The 10,269-nt window shown below is 42.6% G+C and overlaps 1 long non-coding RNA gene across 2 annotated transcripts in view; it reads left to right on the forward strand.

Moving 5' to 3' along the window:
• Window positions 1–10,033, forward strand: part of LOC144286191 (uncharacterized) — a 45,974-nt gene extending 35,941 nt beyond the window's left edge. The window contains exons 3-5 of one of the 2 annotated variants that reach the window (XR_013354261.1): window positions 1,548–1,714; window positions 6,297–6,358; window positions 7,288–10,033. This is a non-coding gene — a long non-coding RNA (uncharacterized LOC144286191). The remainder of the gene's footprint in view (window positions 1–1,547; window positions 1,715–6,296; window positions 6,359–7,287) is intronic. The other variant, XR_013354260.1, reaches the window with a different exon arrangement.
• The last annotated feature ends 236 nt before the right edge of the window (window positions 10,034–10,269 follow it).

Below are 10,269 nucleotides of genomic sequence, written 5' to 3' on the forward strand. Positions count from 1 at the left end.
TCTTGCCACATAATTTTATCCCTTCTATTTTGAAAATGCCCCCTGGTGGTCAGAACTAGAATAGTTTCCATTGTAACAACCCGTTACAACAAAGTCACTGGGGATAATAGAGTGTGCACAGGGGGTGAACTAACCCACTGCTTGGGTCCACTCACCATGTAATCGAGCCTATATGGCCTTTGATGACCATTACCTTTTCTCTTGTCTTTTCTGCTTCCCTCTAAATTAATCACATTACAATCATTAAGAGGAAAATACTTGTTCCAATTCGTGTTATCGTGCTATCACAAGTTGTTAGCTCTTGTGGTAGCAACATATTTTGGGGAAGCAGTAAAGGTTCAGGTGCTAGGCAATTACAGGAAGTTAGTAATTAGTATATTCACTCCCCAACAGCATAGAATACCCATACCCAGCAGGAAAACCACTAAACCAAAAATCCTGAAGATCATGTAAGAATTCAATAGATGCCTTATTGTTAGCAAAAAGTATAAATCATGGCTCTCCCCACACATAAGAGTAGCAACTGAAAGCTCTGGAAGTCTTTTAAGCAAACCTATTCCTTGACCTCAGACATCGAACGGTTATAGACAAGATCCTTGAAATCTTCTCTTGAGAAATGTCAGAGGAAAACTGAAATCCACTCTGCATTTAAACAGAAAAACTAGGGGCAACTGGGTGGCTCAGTTGGTTAAACATCTGCCTTTGGCTCAGGTCATGATCTCAGGGTCCTGGGATCGAGCCCTTCGTGGGGCTCCCTGCTCAGTGGGGAGCATGCTTCTCCTTCTTCCTCTGCTGTACTCCTCTGCTTGTGTGTTCTCTTTCTGTTAAATAAATAAATACATCTTTTTTAAAAAAGACAGAAAAACTATCTGAAACTTACGCAAGTACTTGAAATGTCAAATTATCAGTTGCTGCACTTTTACTGAGTCAATGGAAGCCCTTTTGTGTTTCTTCCCTCTTGTTGATCTATCCTAGGTTTAGCGGAATAGTACATTTCTCCCTCTCTCCCAACCAGGAATTTCATATTTGAATATTGTCAGTTGTAGAAAATGACAGAAATAAACCTCCATTCCAAGTGAGATCATCTATAATAGTTTGTGATGAAAAAGTTTTGGAAATCACAGGAGGGGGTCTGTGGCATACCTCTGGGCTTCCACATTATATTCCCTTGACTCATCTCTGGTTGCAGTCCCAGCTGTGGTGGATATAGTTCCATGTGAGCTCAGAGGTGTGTAACACCCACAGTGGCCATGACCATATACAGAAGCCCTGACAACATTCCCCAATGCCACAGGAGTCTGCTAGATCCATAGACACATGCAGTCCAGGGCAAACTTATCCAAAGGGGAATGAGAGGGGATGATGGTCCACCCTGCTGGCCTGCAGACGGATCATTCTGGGAGGCATCCTATAGTTTCTCAGAAGGCCCTGGCTGACCAGAGCTTCCATTTCCCACAGAAACAACCTAGGTAATGGCCCTTACATAATCTTTTCCCTCATGTGATTATTTTCCAAGTAAACAACTTTCATTCAATTCCTTGTCACAGGTTCTGCTTTCAGGTAAACCCAAAAGTTGTCATTGATATTTGAGTTCTCTGTACAGAAACCTGGATATCTTAGCACTTGGTCCCTCTAGAGAACTATGGCTGGGGAGATGTGGCAACAAACTGATGGTTTTGAGTATGGAATAAAATACTGCAGCAAACAGAGACAGGTAAGGGAGGAGTGAAAATAATTCAGACCAGGACAAGGCAGAAGAGGAAGGGTTTTGATGGAATGGGGAAAAGGGTCTGTGGGCGTCCTGGACAATCTGAAAAGGAGCATACACCTTCACTCTAGAAAGGAGACCAGCTCAAGACTGTACTGAGGCTACACAGACATATCACTCTTTCTTTCTATTCTTCCCCTAATTCTTATTCTGATAGCTCCAGTGAGTCTCCAACACATTCAGGAACATGCAGTCATGGGTATTATCCCCCCTCCAGGGATGATATATGGCAAGTATGAAAATTCTAAGGAGAGAAGGGAATGCATGGTTCAGGCCCTATGACCAAGGATCCCTACCTAGCTCATTTCTACCCTTCCTTAGCCCCCTATCTCCCTGATTTTCTTGATACCCCACTGATCATCAGGTAGACTTTCATGATAGGTTAGAGGAAGACAAAAGCCACTGAGCTCTTCACTTTGACCCTATATATTTGATTCTTAAGTTCAAGAGTTGTGGCTCAGCCTCCGTGCCAGGTCACTTTTGTATGCTTATAGGATCACACTATTATTACCACTTTCTCCATTTCTTCCTCTAATTTGGCCAGAGGAGTAATTCTCCTCTTCTCACATTCCTTGGGAATGGGGTCCTGGGTCTTGTCATTCATTCTCTAAACTTACAAATTAAAACCCATTAGGAACAGGAGGTATTCTTTACTTGGATGTCTGCCAAGGGAGTCTGTGTGAGAAGACACGCCTTCAAACCTCAGACAGTCTATGACAGTCTCAGCTTTCACTTTCTGCTTATAAAGACTCTTAAAGTCAGCCTGAAATTAGTGACTAGGACCTTCTCCATTCCCAAGTCTCTCCTGAGCATGTGCACAGCCTTTTTTTTTTTATATAGCTTCAAAATACTTTTATTTCTCTACTTTTGCCTTACTCCACCAACTCACACATTTGTGGGAATTTTATTCTTTATTAGTCAAAGAAATGTGTGTTTACTCACCATACAGCTTTTTATTTTTATTTATGTATTTACTTATTTTTAAAGATTTATTTTTAAGTAATCTCTATACCCAAGGTGGGGTTCGAACTCATGACCCTAAGATCAAGAGTCACGTGCTTTACCAACTAAGCCAGACAGGTGCCTCTACACAGCCTTTTAGATCCCCTGGAATATGATGTAGCTTTTTAGAGTTACCTATGGTTATCTAGTTCTTCAGGGTGTACTCTTAAATGCCCATCTTGTCTCTTGCTAACCCCAACGAAAAGCATAACCTTACCAGCAGCAATGTTGCCAGTAGATGGCTATTGTTTTGAAAATGTGGGGCCCCTGGGTGGCTCAGTTTGGTTAAGTGTCTTCAGCTCTGGTCATGATCCCAGGATCCTGGAATCAAGTCCCACATCGGGCTCCCTGCTCAGTGGGGAGTCTGCTTCTCTCTCTCTCCCTTTGCCCCTCCCCCTGCTTATGCTTTCTCTTGAGCTCTCTCTCTCTTTCTCTCTCTCTCTCTGAAATAAATTTATTTATTTATTCATGAGAGACACACAGAGAGAGAGAGGCAGAGACATAGGCAGAGAAAGAGAGGCAGGCTCCATGTAGGGAATCTGATGTGGGACTCGATCCCAGGACTTCAGGATAACGTCCTGGGCTGAAGGCAGGCACTCAACCACCGAGCCACCCAGGCATCCCAAATAAATAAAATCTTTATAAAAAAGAAAGGAAATGCTTTGTTCCTTTCATTTTAAAAAAATTTTTATTTTTTTATTTGACAGAGAGAACACAAGCAGGTGGAGGAGTGGCAGACACAAGGAGAGAAAGAAGCAGACTCCCCACTGAGCAGGGAGCCAGACTTGGGGCTTGATCCCAGGACCCTAGGATCATGGCCTGAGCCATAGGCAGACGCTTAGCCGACTGAGCCGCAAGTCCCCCTCTTTCTTTTTTTTCTGCTGAGCTGAATTCTGAGTCAAATCTAATAGCCAGAACTACCTAAAGATAGAGATTTTCCAGGTAGCTGAAAAAAATATTGGCTGTGCTCTGGGGATGTTGCTTTTAACTGAGCCCCACAAGAGGTCAGTCCTCTACATGGGCTGTGAGACCGCTGGCTTTTTGTGGCTACCATAAACTGAGCTGGGGAGGGAGGGTGGATAGAAATAGCATCCCATCCACAAGTTAAAATACCACAGATCCCATTTTCTAACCAAAGTTCAGTAATTTCTCCTGGATAGATGACTTCCAGTTTGTCCTGGGGCTCTGGTTAATTTCCAAAGTTCTAAAATGGTTCATTTTAGTTGTTTTGCCAGTATTTGTATTGTTTTTGTGGAAAAGTAAGTTCACTGAAGTCCTCATTCTGCCATTTTGGAAGTTGATCTCTAGGCAAGCTCATTCCTAAACATGGTTCTTCGCACATATTCTACATCTCTGTAGTAGCAGAGCTTTTTTTTTTTTTAATTTTATTTATTTATTCATGATAGACACAGAGAAAGACAGAGACACAGGCAGAGCTCCATGCAGGGAGCCCGATGTGGGACTTGATCCCGGGTATCCAGGATCACGCCCTGGGCCAAAGACAGGCACCCAAACCGCTGAGCCACCCAGGCTGCCTTGTAGCAGAGCTTTTTTTTTTTTTTTTTTTTTTTTAATTATTTATTTATTTATTTATGATAGTCACACAGAGAGAGAGAGGCAGAGACACAGGCAGAGGGAGAAGCAGGCTCCATGCACCGGAAGCCCGATGTGGGATTCAATCCCAGGTCTCCAGGATCGTGCCCTGGGCCAAAGGCAAGCGCCAAATCGCTGTGCCACCCAGGGATCCCTGTAGCAGAGCTTTTATTTAAAGTTTGTGCTGCTTCCACCAGACTCAAGGTCAGATCTGACTGAGTCTTCACAGCATGATTTAAACTTATTCTGATGTGAAATACCCCAATCATCTTTAAAGTGTATGGTTCTCTTAAATGGAACTTCCACAGGTCATTTCATCAAGAGCAACACCCTAGCCTGCTGTGCAATAGAAGACTGCTTACTGATATCAGATCCTGGACAGAAGGTGACAACTTGAGGGGTCCCTGGATGAGTCAGTGGGTTTAGCATCTGCCTTTGGCTCAGGTCATGATCCCAGGGTTCTGGGATCAAGCCCTCCCTGTGTCTGGCTCCCAGCTCAGTGGGGAGTCTGCTTCTCTCTCTCTCTCCCTGTGTCCCTCCCCTTGCTTTTGCTCTCTCTCTCTCTCTCAAATAAATAAACAAAATCTAAAAACAACAACAACAACAAAAAAACAAACACAAGGTGATAACTTGAGTACTGTCAATTCTCTGTATGACTGCCTTGGCTGAAACAAATCCCAGTAGATTCTTCTGGTCCTGTTTTTATTCATCCTATCATCCAGGATGTGTTCTTGATCCATCACTGCTATCTTTGGGGAAGGGAAAAGCATCATGGGCTATTTATTTGGAATAAGGTGCTAATCTCTCCTACTTAGCTCTGGACCTTTCATCTGGCATTAGTTGAACTCATCCAGGCCATGGAGCAGACATCTTAGTCCCCACCCCACCCACCCCCAAGAATCAGTTCATATCATCTCCATTGTCATTCATGCCTTTATGACTGAGACATGAACTGTACCTTTGTTTGTTTGTTTTTTTAAGATTTATTTATTTATTTATTCAGAGAGAGCGAGAGAGAGGCAGAGACACAGGCAGAGGGAGAAGCAGGCTCCATGCAGGAAGCCTGATGTGGGACTCCATCCCAGATCTCCAGGATCACACCCCGGGCTTCAGGCGGCGCTAAACCGCTGAGCCACCGGAGCTGCCCTGAACTGTACCTTTTGGGGTTCTAGGCACTAGTCTGACAAAAGCTTTCTGTCTTTAATTTTTATTGTCCTCCAGTGATTGAGAGTTAGTGAAAGACATATATGTCTACTCCCCTATGTCTATGGAACTGACTTAAATAATCAAAAGAAAATAATGCCAATGATGAAATGATGGAAGGGAGATTATATATATATCACAATCACAAAAGAATTTCTGCTAGATAATGGTCCCCTTGGACTCAATGAAAGGTAAAAACTTATCATTTCCAAGAGAATAGTGCAGTATCACGAAAACTAAGCAGAGGAAATCCTGGCAGAGCCACACTAGTACCTACTAATCAAAGAAATAAAATCTCCTAGAAAAAGCTGTTTTTTGAAGGTTTGGGGGCCATTATTACTTGGAAACTGACTTGATGCTACAGATCAATAGCACCTGAGGGCAGTTGCAGGGTTTAGAAAAGGAGGTCATGAAAATAGAAAAACTTGTGGGGAGATCTTTCCCTGATTGTACATCTCATTAGAGCAGGTAGTTATCTCAACACTGGGAGAAGTTTCCTTATTTTTAGGGGCAACTGACCCCGTGAGGCAGCTACTCTCAACTCAACTTACAAAACAGCCAGGAAGGAAGCCATAACACCCGAATCCAAAACAGGAGCCAGGCCAAACAAAATTGATACCAAAAACTATTACCTGGGGCAGCAATTTGAATAAACAATGGAAAAAGCTTCACTAAGACAAACTTCTAGAAAAGATGACCTATGACTCTGACTTCCTCTTACCCTGTGCAGGATGCTGAAATGCTGAACTGATGATTTAAACCCACATGATGAAGGACTCTGACAGCAACCAGGTAAATAGTGAGGGACCCAGGAAAAATAAATGCACAACATTTTTAGTCAATTATCATGACTCTCTAAATCAGGGGTCGGCAAGATTTTTCTTAAAGGGCCAGATAGGTAAACATTTTAGGCTTTGTGAGCCAAGAGACACAACCAAGGCAATTATGCAGATACTTATTTAAAAAAATATTAAAACCATTCTTAGCTTGTGGGCTGTAGAAACAAAACAGGTTGCTGGCCAGGTATGGCTCATGGGCTATAGTTCGCTGATCTAGACTTACCCTCACTCAAATATGAACAGTTCAGGAAAACACTGGGTCTGTGACCCAGTGAAAAAGATAAACACAGCATACACAAGAGATAGATATATTGAGGCACATTTGGTCATGACAGCTACTTAAGCTGGTTTGAAATCCCATTGAAACCAGCTTAAGTAGGAAAAGATTATTAGCTCAGGTAATTGAGGATGGGTAGATCAAAAGGAGGAGAAACATGGTCTTTTTATCCTATCTTTTTTCTTAGCTCTTCTCTATGATTCAGTCACTTTCCTTCTGCAGATGTTAAAAAAAAATGTATTATGTCAGAAATCTGGATTAAGTGAAAGATTTGGGGAAAATGAAAATTCCCAAAACTGACCAAAAAAGATTGGTACAAAGGCATAACATGAAAGTGATTTAAAAACAAGTCAAGAATGAGCTGCAGAGTGAGTAGCTCTGCATTTAAGGGGACTGGAAGTGAGTGGGGGAAGCTTGGAATGGTGGGAGATAACAGGAGGACACTCAACCAAGGACAATGTGTGAGGCTCTTGAGCATTAGTCTGCATCTGCAGATCCAGAAATTTGTTACCAGCATTTTTCCTCATAGCATTCCTCATCATTCTTGGTATGGGGCAGAGAAAAGGGCACAGGATTTATTTCAGAGATGGTGTTTTGATGTGCAGGTTGATTGAAGAAGGAAGGGATGTGAGGAAGGTGAAAGTGCTTCTGAAAGAGTATTTGAAGTGACAAGCCATGGAGGTCAGACTGAAGAGTGAAAAGAAGCGATGCAACAATGGGGCTGATAAGTCGGCAAGAGAAGAAAGATCAAGAACCTATAAGTATTTGTTAGTCAAACGTCAATAAAGCTGGTAAGACAAAAGAAACAATAGGTCTCCGTATGACCTGAGAACAATAGTGGTGAAGGTTAGAGTATGTTGGAGGTGGAAGAGAGAGAATGGTAAGTCAATTGGAGTCAAAGATTTCCAGTGTGGAGTAGTTTCTAGCATGGTCATGTGTGAGTCTAAACCGGAGTGAAGGATGTATGTCACTTGAGTAAGTCATGAAAGTGTGAGGTTTGGGAGTTGAATGGTTCTCCCAAAGTGAAGTTATCAGAATGCAGGCACAATATGGGGTTTAGAGGTAGATAAGAGCCTAGAACTGCAGGCTCTTCTTATAAATGCAGAATAGTAACTATAAACTGGAAGATAAGAAAGAAAAGTGGTAGGACACTGAGGTAACTCATTTGGTTAAGCATCTGCCTTCGGCTTAGGTTCTAATCCCAGGGTCCTGGGATGGGGTCCCCCACCAGGCTCCCTGCTCAGTGGGAAGTCTGCTTCTCTCTCTCCCTCTGTTCCTCCCCACTGCTCTCTCTCTCTCTCTCTCACACACACACACACACTCTCTCTCTCTCTCAAATAAATAAAACCTTTAAAAAATAAATAAAAGTGGTAGAAGAACTTGTACCCATCTGAGAGGAATATTGGTTTGATAATAACAGAAAGAAGAAAAATTCAAAATACCCGTCAGCCCTTACGATCTGTGGATTATGGGAAAACATCGGCTCCCTAACTTCAAAAGGAGAGTACAGGAATAGGATTTTCAGGATAAGACAAGAAGGAAAGGAGGAAGGTAAGGTTATAGGAGAGAAGAGAGTGTGGGGGAGTTTGTTTATAGAGGAAATAAATGTCCAGAAGACACAGGGGAAAATATTTTAGGGAAGGGAGCAGTGGGATGATGAATTAGGAAAGAGAGAATAAAGCGATACTGAGGGACACCCAGTGGCTCAGCCGTTTAGCACCGCCTTTGGCCCAGGCCCTAACCCTGGAGACTGGGGATTGAGTCCCACATCGGGTTCCCTGCATGGAGCCTGCTGCTCTCTCTGCCTGTGTCTCTGCCTCTCTGTGTCTCTCATGAATAAATAAAATTTATTTATTTTATTATTCAATAATAAATTTTAAAAATAGAGTGGCTAAATGATGAGTTGCCTGTATTTTGGGTAAAATCCAAGAATGATAGGTAATTTTAGCTGGCCTCTAGATGAAATCCTGGTGTCTGGGTTCAGATGATCTCCTGAGATGGCTATATTCAGATAAGGTCTCAGTGGATTCTGTATCATAATATCCAAGTTGGGGAGTTGGGGTGGTCATGTTGGAGCTGGTCTAGTTTGGATTTATCATTGAATAACTTCCAAGCCATTGTATATAGTCAATGTTCAATGTATATTAATTATCCCATATCAACAGTCCTAGAACAGGGGAATGGGGTGGGATAGGAGTGGGCTACCTCAGAGAACTGGAATGACGGAGAGACTATCTTATCCAAAGGCAAGGGTATGAACAAGATGAACTTAATTTGGGGTAGGAAGATGTGTTTGTTGAAGAGGAGGTGGAGAGAAGAATTCATTGTACTTCATCCCATGACACATGTTCAAAAGAGTCACTAACTGAAAAGTCTATGAGACTCAAGCTTCTGAAAGGAACATAAGGAAATCATTCCTTTGCCAAGTGAAGTGGAGGAAATGTCTTTTAAACAATCTCTCTGCCCATCTCACTTCCTGCCATCACCACCGTCTAATCAACCTACAATTGTGACATATCCTAACCTCACTTCATCTTCTGAATCTTTTCCCACGGATCTAATCTCAGTGATATTGTCACTTGTCCTTCAGGGATTTTATTGTTTTGTGCTATATGTTTATTGATTTCCTCTTCCCTTTACTATGCTTTAGTACAGAAGGTGCTGAATAGGATTGTCATTAATTACCCAGAACCATATGCAAATAACACCTTATAAACTGAAAGTAAAGCCTTGTTAGGGAGATTGACAGACCCTGAAGTTGTGAAAGCTCAATGCACACTACTTTTTTTTAAATAATTATTTTCATTCTGAAGTGTTGGAAATAGGGAAACTCTCCTGACTCCCAGCAAACTTTTAAAAAAGATTTATTTATTTATTCATGAGAGAGACACAGAGACATAGGCAGAGGGAGAAGCAGGCTCCATGCAGGGAACCTGATGTGGGACTCGATCCCGGGACTCCGGATCCCAGGATCACGCCCTGAGCTGAAGGCAGGCACCCAACTGCTGAACCACTCAGACATCCCCCAGCAATTTTTTTTTTTTTTTTAAGATTTAATTTGGGACATCTGGGTGGCTCAGCAGTTGAGCATCTGCCTTTGGCTCAGGGTGTGAGCCCTGAGTTACAGGATCAAGTCCCTCCTCCAGCTCCCTGCATGGAGCCTGCTTCTTCCTCTACCTATGTCTCTGACCCCCTCTGTGTGTGTGTGTGTGTCTCTCATGAATAAATAAATACAAATCTTAAAAAAAAAAAAGATTTAACTTATTTCAGGGTGGGAGCATGTGGGTGAGTTGGGGTAGGAGCAGAGGGTGAAGAAGGGGGAAAGAATCTCAAGCAGATTCCATATTGAGTGCAGAGCCCTGTGAGAAAGAGAGAGGCAGAGACACAGGCAGAGAGAGAAGCAGGCTCCATGCAGGGAGCCTGACGTGGGACTCGATCCTGGGACTCTAGGATCTCGCCCTGGGCCTAAGGCAGATGCTCAACCACTGAGCCACCCAGACATCCTATTAACTTTAGATTCTTATCTGTTAAATAATGGTATTAGTATTTACCTTTGTAGAGCCATTGTATTAAGGCTGGAGCATATA

This window comes from Canis aureus, chromosome 16 (assembly GCF_053574225.1).
Source record: "Canis aureus isolate CA01 chromosome 16, VMU_Caureus_v.1.0, whole genome shotgun sequence".
Lineage (NCBI taxonomy): Eukaryota > Metazoa > Chordata > Mammalia > Carnivora > Canidae > Canis > Canis aureus.